The sequence below is a fragment of the Podarcis filfolensis genome, assembly GCF_964270895.1.
Source record: "Podarcis filfolensis genome assembly, chromosome: 8".
Lineage (NCBI taxonomy): Eukaryota > Metazoa > Chordata > Lepidosauria > Squamata > Lacertidae > Podarcis > Podarcis filfolensis.
This window is the reverse complement of record NC_139611.1, coordinates 83,581,105-83,591,128: the sequence shown is the minus strand read 5'-3', so window position 1 is coordinate 83,591,128 and position 10,024 is coordinate 83,581,105.

Sequence of the window (10,024 nt, the reverse complement as noted above, 5' to 3'; positions counted from 1 at the left end):
TTTGCAGGGGTAAATAGTTTATTTTCCTCCCTTTTTTTTTTTTGTTAAATCATTTTTATTAATTTTCAAATACAGTGGTACCTCTGGATGCGAACGGGATCCGTTCCAGAGCCCTGTTTGCATCCTGAAGCAAACAGAACCTGCGTCTGCGCAGGCACAGGTCACGATTCGCCACTTCCACGCATGCACGTGACATCATTTAACGCGCTCCGTTACTTCCATGTCGCCGTGGAGCGTAACCTGAAAATGCTCAACCTGAAGCACATTTAACACGAGGGGCGCGGGTGGTGCTGTGGGTTAAGCCACAGAGCCTAGGACTTGCCGATCAGAAGGTTGGCGGTTCGAATCCCCACGACGGGGTGAGCTCCCGTTGCTCGGTCCCTGCTCCTGCCAACCTAGGAGTTCAAAAGCACGTCAAAGTGCAAGTAGATAAATAGGTACTGCTCTGGCGGGAAGGTAAACGGCGTTTCCATGCGCTGCTCTGATTCGCCACATGCTGGCCACATGACCTGGAAGCTGTACGCCGGCTCCCTCGGCCAATAAAGCGAGATGAACGTCACAACCCCAGAGTCGGCCACGACTGGACCTAATTGTCAGGGGTCCCTTTACCTGTACCTTTTATGACTGTAAAAAACATCTAATTAACATATCAAATCATAATCCAATTAAAATAAAAAACTAAAATAAAAAAGACTAAATTATCATCCAAATTATAATTATTAATTGGGGGGGGGGGATTCCCACAGTCTGGAGCTTGAAGCATACCCAAATCTCAGTCCTGTCTCTCCTCGTTGTTTCCATATTTTCCACATCTCGATTTTAACGCTTTATTTTCTCCCTTTCAAGACAGGTAAAAGGAAGGAGCTCTTCACAGAGATAGTTAAACTGTGGAACTCACTCCCACAGAAGGCGATAAGGGCCACCCACCTGGATGGCTTAAAAGAGAGGATTAGACAATGCTTCTGAATACCAGTTGCTGGAAACCACCAGGGAGCTCGTCCTACACTCGAGTAGGATCCTGGCAGAGACACATGCCCAACTGGCATGTTCTCTCCCTCCTGGTCGATTCTTTGGGAGCTTCAAAAGCTTTCTTCAGCCCGAACATCACAGCAACCGATGCCAACAGACACCGGCACACTTAGGGATCCGCAGAGTTTGCGCAGTTGTGTAACAGACCTCAGCAACTCAGCATTTTGGCTAATCTACTTTATTTACATATAAACACACACGGAGCACTGCAACATGGCTCCCTCTCTCTCTGGCATCAGACAGCAAAGAGAAAAGGAACAAAGGACAATAGTCCCACTTCACGGAACACAGTAACACAAACATCCTGTCTCCGTCACATCCCACTCTGTGGAGTCAAAACATACACCGTCATGTGAAAGACAACAATCCCATGACTGCAGTCATGGAGCAGGAATTCTAACAGGGAAGAGGGGCTCTCGTGGTCCTATCCTGCTTACGGGTTTCCCACAGGCATGGTTGGCCACTGGGAGGACAGGATGCTGAACTAGATGGAACCGTGGCCTCATCCGGCAGATCACTTCTTATAGTCTTATGTTCTTGGGACAAACTTGACTCTTGAAATTTGTTTTATTTAAAAAAAGTGAAAGGATGACCTGGCTGGAAGTCAGATCCTATGCGTATTTACTTTGAAGGCATTGCACTAAGTATAACGGGGCCTATCCTGCAAGTAAGTGGACAGAGAACGCAGTCTATGGCTGCAAGTCAACAACCACTTATCTGGAAACAGGGTAATAACAATAATAATAATAATAATAATAATAATAATAATAATAATAATAATAATTTATTACTTATACCCCACCCATCTGGCTGGGCTTCCCCAGCCCTTCTGGGCCGTTTTCAACAAAATATTAAAATACAGTAATGCATCAAACATTAAAAACTTCCCTAAACAGGGCTGCCTTCAGATGTCTTCTAAAAGTCTGGTAGTTGTTGTTCCTTGACATCTGAGGGGAGGGCGTTCCACAGGGCAGGCGCCACTACCGAGAAGGCCCTCTGCCTGGTTCCCTGTCACTTGGCTTCTCTCAGTGAGGGAGCTGCCAGAAGGCCCTCGGAGCTGGATCTCAGTGTCTGGGCTGAACGATGGGGGTGGAGAGGCTCCTTCAGGTATACAGGACCAAGGCCGTTTAGGGCTTTAAAGGTCTGCACCAATACTTTGAATTGGGCTCGGAAACGTACTGGGAGCCAGTGTAGGTCTTTCAAGACTGGTGTTATTGTTACGAAAAAGGAGCAATGCTGCTGAGTGCTCCAGATGGCTGGAAAGCCAAACAGGATGTTGATGTTTTGGGACTGTACCGTGGGAACAAGGGACAGTCTATTCTGTGCACTGAGCACCGGATGTTAGCTCAGAGTGTCACATGACCCTGTACCAGAAGTACATGGGTGGAGTTTTTCACTCTCTGCTGTTGCTGTAGAAAGAGTGCAGACATGTTTTCTCTGTACTGCTGGAAAGACAGAAATAAAGGCATGTAAAGTGCCTGGGAGTGAGGGAGGAGGGATGGTTGTGTTCTTCTCACGTTGGGAAGGATCGCCGATAAGAGATCTCGCCTTGTCTTGCCGGGAGTCGCTGACGGGGGAGATCAACAAGGAATCCAAGCCGGGCACCTGGAGAGTGGCCAATTCCTCTGACTAATAGGCTTCAGATTCCAACATATGGTAGCAGGAGCTGCTGGTTATCTGATCCATGGGAATCAGCATGAGAGGTGAGAGGTTGATGGATCGTGTGCCATCCTCTGCACCAAGGAAAGAAGATAACGTCTGCATTGCAGCCAGAAGCTGAACAGACGGCTGGACACCAAGAGGGGGTGTTTTCCAAGCATCGGAGCCCCAAAAGGTATGCTGAATTTCGGGCTGAAAGTGTGAATGCAGATTGAATATTCTCTGGTTCACAAGAGCTGCGTTTGGAAAAACAGCTCTGAGAGCAAAGGCTTGCATACCAGAAATTCTTGTGGCTAGATAAGAAGAGAGGTATGCACAGTTGCTAGGCAACGACAGTCAGTACAGTGGAAAGTTACTGACACGTGGGGCTGGCTCAGTCAGAGCCTGGAAAGCGAAAGAAGTTGTTTAGTCTTCGCTTCTTTGCAAGGACAGTGAGACAGCTTGCAGATTGCCTGCCGGAAAGGCAGAAAAACAGCCCAAAAGAGCTTTTGGATTTTACTAGCTTGAGGGTGAAGAGCTGAGACTTGGATTCAAAATGGATGCCAAGGACAGGGGGAGGGAGGAACGGAGTTCTAATTCCCCCACTGATGTTGCTACTGGAGAGAATGCTGTAGCTTTGAACGTTGTCCGATGTTACAATTGTGGACAGGCTGGGCATCTTCAGCGGAACTGCAAGAAGCCACGCCAGCCAAAAGGAGCGAAGGGCCGCTCAGCAAAGCCTGAGGCAGCAGGCAAAGGTCATACCAAGTCTTCGGTGAAACCTGCAAAGGCCCTGATGGCGAAAGGAACCACGCCAGATGTTGGACACTCGTTTATAATCGATACGGGCTGTAATTTTCATATGTCTCCACGCAGAGAACTCTTTTCGACGTTTAAGAAGCAAAGCTTCGCTGTGGAACAAGCCAACGGTCAGGAGCTGGAAGCGACCGGGATTGGAACTGTGTATCTTAAGAGTCTGAACTTGACTATACACAATGTTTACTTGGTTCCTGAATTGAAGTTCAATCTGCTGAGTGTTTCGCAGATTGCAAAGAAAGGACTGAAACTGTCCTATGATGCTGAGAGCTGCAAGATCTTCAAAGATGGAGAGTTGTATCTTTCTGCCAGAGAGAAAGATGGACTGTATTTGTTGACTTTTGACCAAAGTGATTACATGGAATGTAATTCTGAGTCTAACTTGATTTCTCTTGCAGGTGTGACCAAAACGAGCGCCAAGAAGGTGGCCAGGGTCGACAGAGCGTTTCAGCGGGTGTATGCTGATGTGATTGGTCCTCTAGAACCATCTAGAGGCAATGCAAGATTTTATCTTGTGTGTGTGGATCATTTCTCTAACTTTGTCTGGTTTTATATGTTACAGAGGCCACAGGAAGCCTTGGAAAGGTTTCAGGAGTTTTGTGACAAGGTCAAAAAGATGCATGATGCTAACATTGATTGTCTTTTGACAGATGAAAAGCAAATTTTTCTTTTACAGGATTTCCAGAGGTTCCTGCAGAAGAAAGGGATAAGACACAAGGTTGCTGTTTCAGCGGAAGCGTGGAACAGGGGTGTCTGTGTACGGGTGAACAAAGAATTGCAAAAGGGGATGAATGCGCAATTGCTTAGTTCACATCTGCCACATGAGTTCTGGGCGGAGTCACTCATGTCGTTTTGTTATGCATGGGTGAGAAAGGTTTCGAAAGAGTTGGGAAGTTCTCCTTTTGAGAAACTGTTCCAGAGAAAACCTTCTGTTGCCCATTTCAAGGTTTTTGGGTCTCATGTGAGGACAGAAGCTCCAGGTGGAGTAAAGAATGCCAGAGGCATTTTTGTGGGATATGAAAAGGGTCTCTACAGAGTAATTTTGTCTGAATCTGGTCAGGTGATTCTCACAAAATTTCTAGAGAGTGCTCCTGAAAAGGAGAGAGTGATAGAACACACATTTCCCACAGAGGACGATTCAGATGATGATGATTTTACAGATTACAGTGGTACTGAGAGCGACAGTGATAGCTCAGAGAGCTCAGTTGTCACAGTCATTGAGAGGAAATCTCACACAATGGATAGACCTTCACAGGTGAAGGATGAACCACTGTTGACTATTGGAACTGGTTCTCCTAAGAGTCCTGAGACAGAACCAGTGAGCAGAGAGGATCCGCACCTCTTACGCAGGTCTGAGAGAGTCACAAAGGGTGAACCACCCAAAAGCTACTCAGAAGAGTATGCTAACTTAGCTGTTGCATGTGTTGCTGTTGTAAACAACCGGGGACAGGTTGGAGCTGTGTCTAAGTCAGAGACAAAGACACAACAGAGAGTTGCTAGCCAAGGTCATGCAGATGCACTCATTCCTTGGAAGCCAGACAACCAGAGAGGTACACTGGGGAAACCAGTGGCGGGTAGTTCCAAGGGTGGAACTGAAACAACAGGGGAGTGTTATGTTTATAACAACTGTTTGTTTTCTTCTCTGGATCACGCTTTGCTTGCCGCAACACGCATTGATTCTTTTGGGGGAGGATGTTACGAAAAAGGAGCAATGCTGCTGAGTGCTCCAGATGGCTGGAAAGCCAAACAGGATGTTGATGTTTTGGGACTGTACCGTGGGAACAAGGAACAGTCTATTCTGTGCACTGAGCACCGGATGTTAGCTCAGAGTGTCACATGACCCTGTACCAGAAGTACATGGGTGGAGTTTTTCACTCTCTGCTGTTGCTGTAGAAAGAGTGCAGACATGTTTTCTCTGTACTGCTGGAAAGACAGAAATAAAGGCATGTAAATACATTTCTGCCTGTCTCTCTCCCCTCCCTGGGAGTGAGGGAGGAGGGATGGTTGTGTTCTTCTCACGTTGGGAAGGATCGCCAATAAGAGATCTCGCCTTGTCTTGCCGGGAGTCGCTGACGGGGGAGATCAACAAGGAATCCAAGCCGGGCACCTGGAGAGTGGCCAATTCCTCTGACTAATAGGCTTCAGATTCCAACTGTTATATGGTCTTGGGGGCCGCTCCCAGCCACCAGTCTTGCTGCCACATTCTGGATTAGTTGTAGTTTCCGGGTCACCTTCAAAGGTAGCCCCACGTAGAGCGCATTGCAGTAGTCCAAGCGGGAGATAACCAGAGCATGCACCACCCTGGCGAGACAGTTTGCAGGCAGGTAGGGTCTCAGCCTGTGTACCAGATGGAGCTGGCAGACAGCTGCCCTGGACACAGAATCGACCTGACACTTAGCTCAAAAGGAGCTTAACTGCCAAGCGAATCTATTACCCAGTGAGCTTCTTGGCTTGAGTGGGGATTCAAACCCTGTTCTCCCAGGTCAGAGTCCAGCACTCTAACCACTGCACAACCCTGGCTTTCTCCTCTTGCTATATCCTCATCATCCATCTTTCAGTTGTAAGTTCTGCAAGGCAGAGGCCTGTGCTTTCCGGTTGCTATGAGCTCTTCGTTTCAGTACAGCTGAGGTACCTCAGTGATAGTGCGTTCATGACGACAGCGCTATAGAAATTGCAGGTTGCGCCCAACCAAATTCTTCTCTAGACCCGCTGAAATTAATCAGGTTAATTTCAGTGGGTCAACCTGGAATACAACTAGCTTTGGAAACAGCTCTATATAGAAAAGTTAACAGGAAGTATATAAAGGGCAGAGCTTGAACAACCGTTATATATATATATATATATGGCATGATTTTATTTCTTATATAAATATTGAGGCACATGGTCATTCCATGTCCCTAGTATATGCAAATGTCTGGCTCATTGAAGAACCTTTACTCTCAAGCACGATGGAACTCACAGGTGGAGAATGCTTTTATTTGAATCAATTTTTATTATTTGTAAGGGAATATTTCACAAATATGAGTTAATACGTCGTACGTATCTTGGTACTTTTGTCCTTCCAGGCCGTGACACTTTACTGTTTTGATTTTTTTATTGTTTTCTTCCTCTTTGCTACGTCTGCTAACAAACCAATAAAACAAAAGGAGAGAAAAAATTCACCACGCATGACGTCCGAAGCCCGCAACTCCTTGCAGCAGCTGGTACACCTTTCAATGTGTTGCCTCTCTTCTTGTTCTGTAGGATCTGGAATGGGAAGAGAGTTTGCGCAGCAAGTCGGCTTAGGCCTAACTCCAGCTGCTGCCTCTGACGCCCTTCCTTTTCCCCTGCGGGCTCAGCTTTTGTGCAAAGACAATTTCTCAAAGCCATACCCGAGGGAGCCATTGTGGTTTGCGGCCACTTTGCAGAGACAGCAGCTGTGAGGCAGGTGCGTCCGAGTCCTATAAAGAGCTTTTGGGGAGGAGGGTGGAGCTGGGTCAAATCACAAAAGGATGCTCTCTCTCTCTCAAACACACTTGACTCCCTTTCGGGTCCCCACTCCGTATCAACCCGCTCTCACCGCCACCCTAGCGACAGTATTTATTTATTTAAACTCTCCAAGTCAGGCAATGGTTTCACGCATCAAACCCAGAGTCTCACCTGGGAGACTGTGCTAGGCCAAGACGCAAAGCCACACTTTGTAGCTAAAGCACCACGATACCACTTTAGAGCCATCCAAATTGGGGGCCGTCACAGAGAACTGTGGCAAGAGAAACTAATGGACTATGCAGAATTGGCAAAACTGACACCTAAGTTACGTGACAAGGATAACTGTGACTTTAAAGATGAATGGGAACCCTTTACAGTGGTGCCCCGCAAGACGAACGCCTCGCAAGATGAAAAACCCGCTAGACGAAAGGGTTTTCCGTTTTTCGATGCGCTTCGCAAGACGAATTTCCCTATGGGCTTCCTTCGCAAGACGAAAGCCCATAGGGAAATCTCCAGGACAGCGGGGAAGCGCAGCGCGTCTTCCCCACTGTCCTCGGACCTCCTCCGAAGGCTGGCGGTGGGGCGGAGAGACCTCCTCCCTCCGCCAGCCTTCGGAAGGCTCCTCCGAAGGCTGGCAGTGGGGCGGAGAGATCTTCTCCCCGCGCCAGCCTTCGGATGGCTGTCCTGAAGACTTGCGGTGGGAGGAGGGTTTTCCTTCCCACCGCCAACATTCAGAATGCTGTTCTGAATGTTGGCGGTGGGGAGGAAAAACCCTCCTCCCACCGCAAGCCCCGGGAACAGAGGAGAAGCGCTGCGCGCCTTCCCCTCTGTTCCCGGACCTGTCCTGAAGGCTTGCGGTGGGGAGAAAAGCCCTTCTCCGCACCGCCAGCCTGGCAAGCGGTCTCCATAGGAACGCATTAATTGATTTTCAATGCATTCCTATGGGAAACCGTGCTTCGCAAGACGAAAAACTCGCAAGAAGAAAAAACTTGCGGAACGAATTAATTTCGTCTTGCGAGGCACCACTGTACAAAGTATTGAAAGAAACAACAAAGTGAATTGGACTCCTTGGCAGGTGTTGAATAAACATTCACAAACTTTTTATAGACAATATTTGGATCAATTAAGGATCTATACAATTTGCAGAGAATAACATATGTTGATAAACCAGAGAAAGGAGCTGAGGGAGGTCTGGGGAGGGAAGGGAGGGGGGTTATAGTTTGGGGAGGGGGGAATTAAGGATGATATTTTTTTGATAAAATGTTATGTTGAAATTCCTAATAAAAAATATTTTTTTTTAAAAAAAACACCAAATTAATTGGGGGCCATCACCATCTCCCATGGGAACGAGTTCCATAGCTGAACTGTGTGCTGTGTGAAATACTCAATAATAATAATAATAATTTATTTATACCCCACCCATCTGGTTACAATAAATGAAATTCTAACTAAACATCAAGAAAAAAACCTTTCTGACAGTAAGAGCTGTTCGACAGTGGACTGGTCTCTCTTCGGAGGTGATTAACTCTCCTTCCTTGGAGGTTTTTAAGCAGAGGTTGGGTGTCAGGAATGCTTTAGCGGAGTTTCCTGCATTGCAAGGGGTTGGACTGGATGATCCTTGAGGGTCCCTCCCCACACTACGGTTCTACGATTCTATCTGCCCTGAATCTTCACACGGCGTCCACATGTTCTAAGAGTTATAAGAGGGAGAAAAACTTATTTCTATCCATTTTTCTCCATGCCATGCATCTTTTTATAAGCGCCTATCATATCACCTCTTGCTTTTTGTCTAAACTAAAGGTAAAGGGACCCCTGACCATTAGGTCCAGTTGCAAACAACTCTGGGGTTGCGGCGCTCATCTCGCTTTATTGGCCGAGGGAGCCGGTGTACAGCTTCCGGGTCATGTGGCCAGCATGACTAAGCCACTTCTGGCGAACCAGAGCAGCGCACGGAAACGCCGTTTACCTTCCCACCAGAGTGGTACCTATTTATCTACTTGCACTTTGACGTGCTTTCGAACTGCTAGGTGGGCAGGAGCTGGGACCGAGCAACAGGAGCTCACTTTGTCGCAGGGGTTCGAACCGCCAACCTTCTGATCGGCAAGTCCTAGGCTCTGTGGTTTAACCCATCGTGCCATCCGCGTCCCGCTAAACTAAGGAGTTCCAAATGCTGCTACCTTTCCTCATAAGGGAAGTTTCCTTATGGTTCATTCCTTCTCTCTCTAGCTGGGATAGCTCAGTTGGTAGAGCAGGAGACTCTTAAATCTTGGGGTTTTGAGTTCGAGTCCCACATTGGGTCAAAAGATTCCTGCATTGCGGGGGGGAGGGGGTTGGGCTAGATGACCCTCGGGGTCCCTTCTAGTTCTAGGATTCGATGATATTCCACAAGTATGCAAAATCTTGGCAGGGAATTTCAAGAGGGGAAGGCTGTGCAGGAGCCACCTTTGAACTGCAGTGGTACCTCGGGTTAAGAACTTAATTCATTCTGGAGGTCCGTTCTTAATCTGAAACTGTTCTTAACCTGAAGCACTACTTAAGCTAATGGGGTCTCCTGTTGCCGCTGCGCCGCCAGAGCACGATTTCTGTTCTTGTCCTGAAGCAAAGTTCTTAACCCGAGGTACTATTTCTGGGTTAGCAGAGTCTATAACCTGAAGCGTCTGTAACCCAAGGTACTACTGTATCTGGAGCAACTTTGGGGGAAATAGAAGCAGGGTGGCTTATGGCTTGGGAGCTGCTGGGAAAACCGCTGGGTTGTCCATAGCCCGGCCTCCCACAGTACCCCAGGGGTAAGGGTAAAGGGACCCCTGACTGTTTAGTCCAGTCGTGGCTGACTCTGAGGTTGCGGCGCTCATCTTGCTTTATTTGCCGAGGGAGCTGGCGTACAGCTTCCGGGTCATGTGGCCAGCATGACTAAGCCACTTCTGGCGAACCAGAGCAGCGCACGGAAAAGCTGTTTACCTTCCCGCTGGAACGGTACCTATTTACTTGCACTTTGATGTGTTTTCAAACTGCTAGGCTGGCAGGAGCAGGGACCGAGCAACGGGAGCTCACCCCGTCGTGGGGATTCGAACCG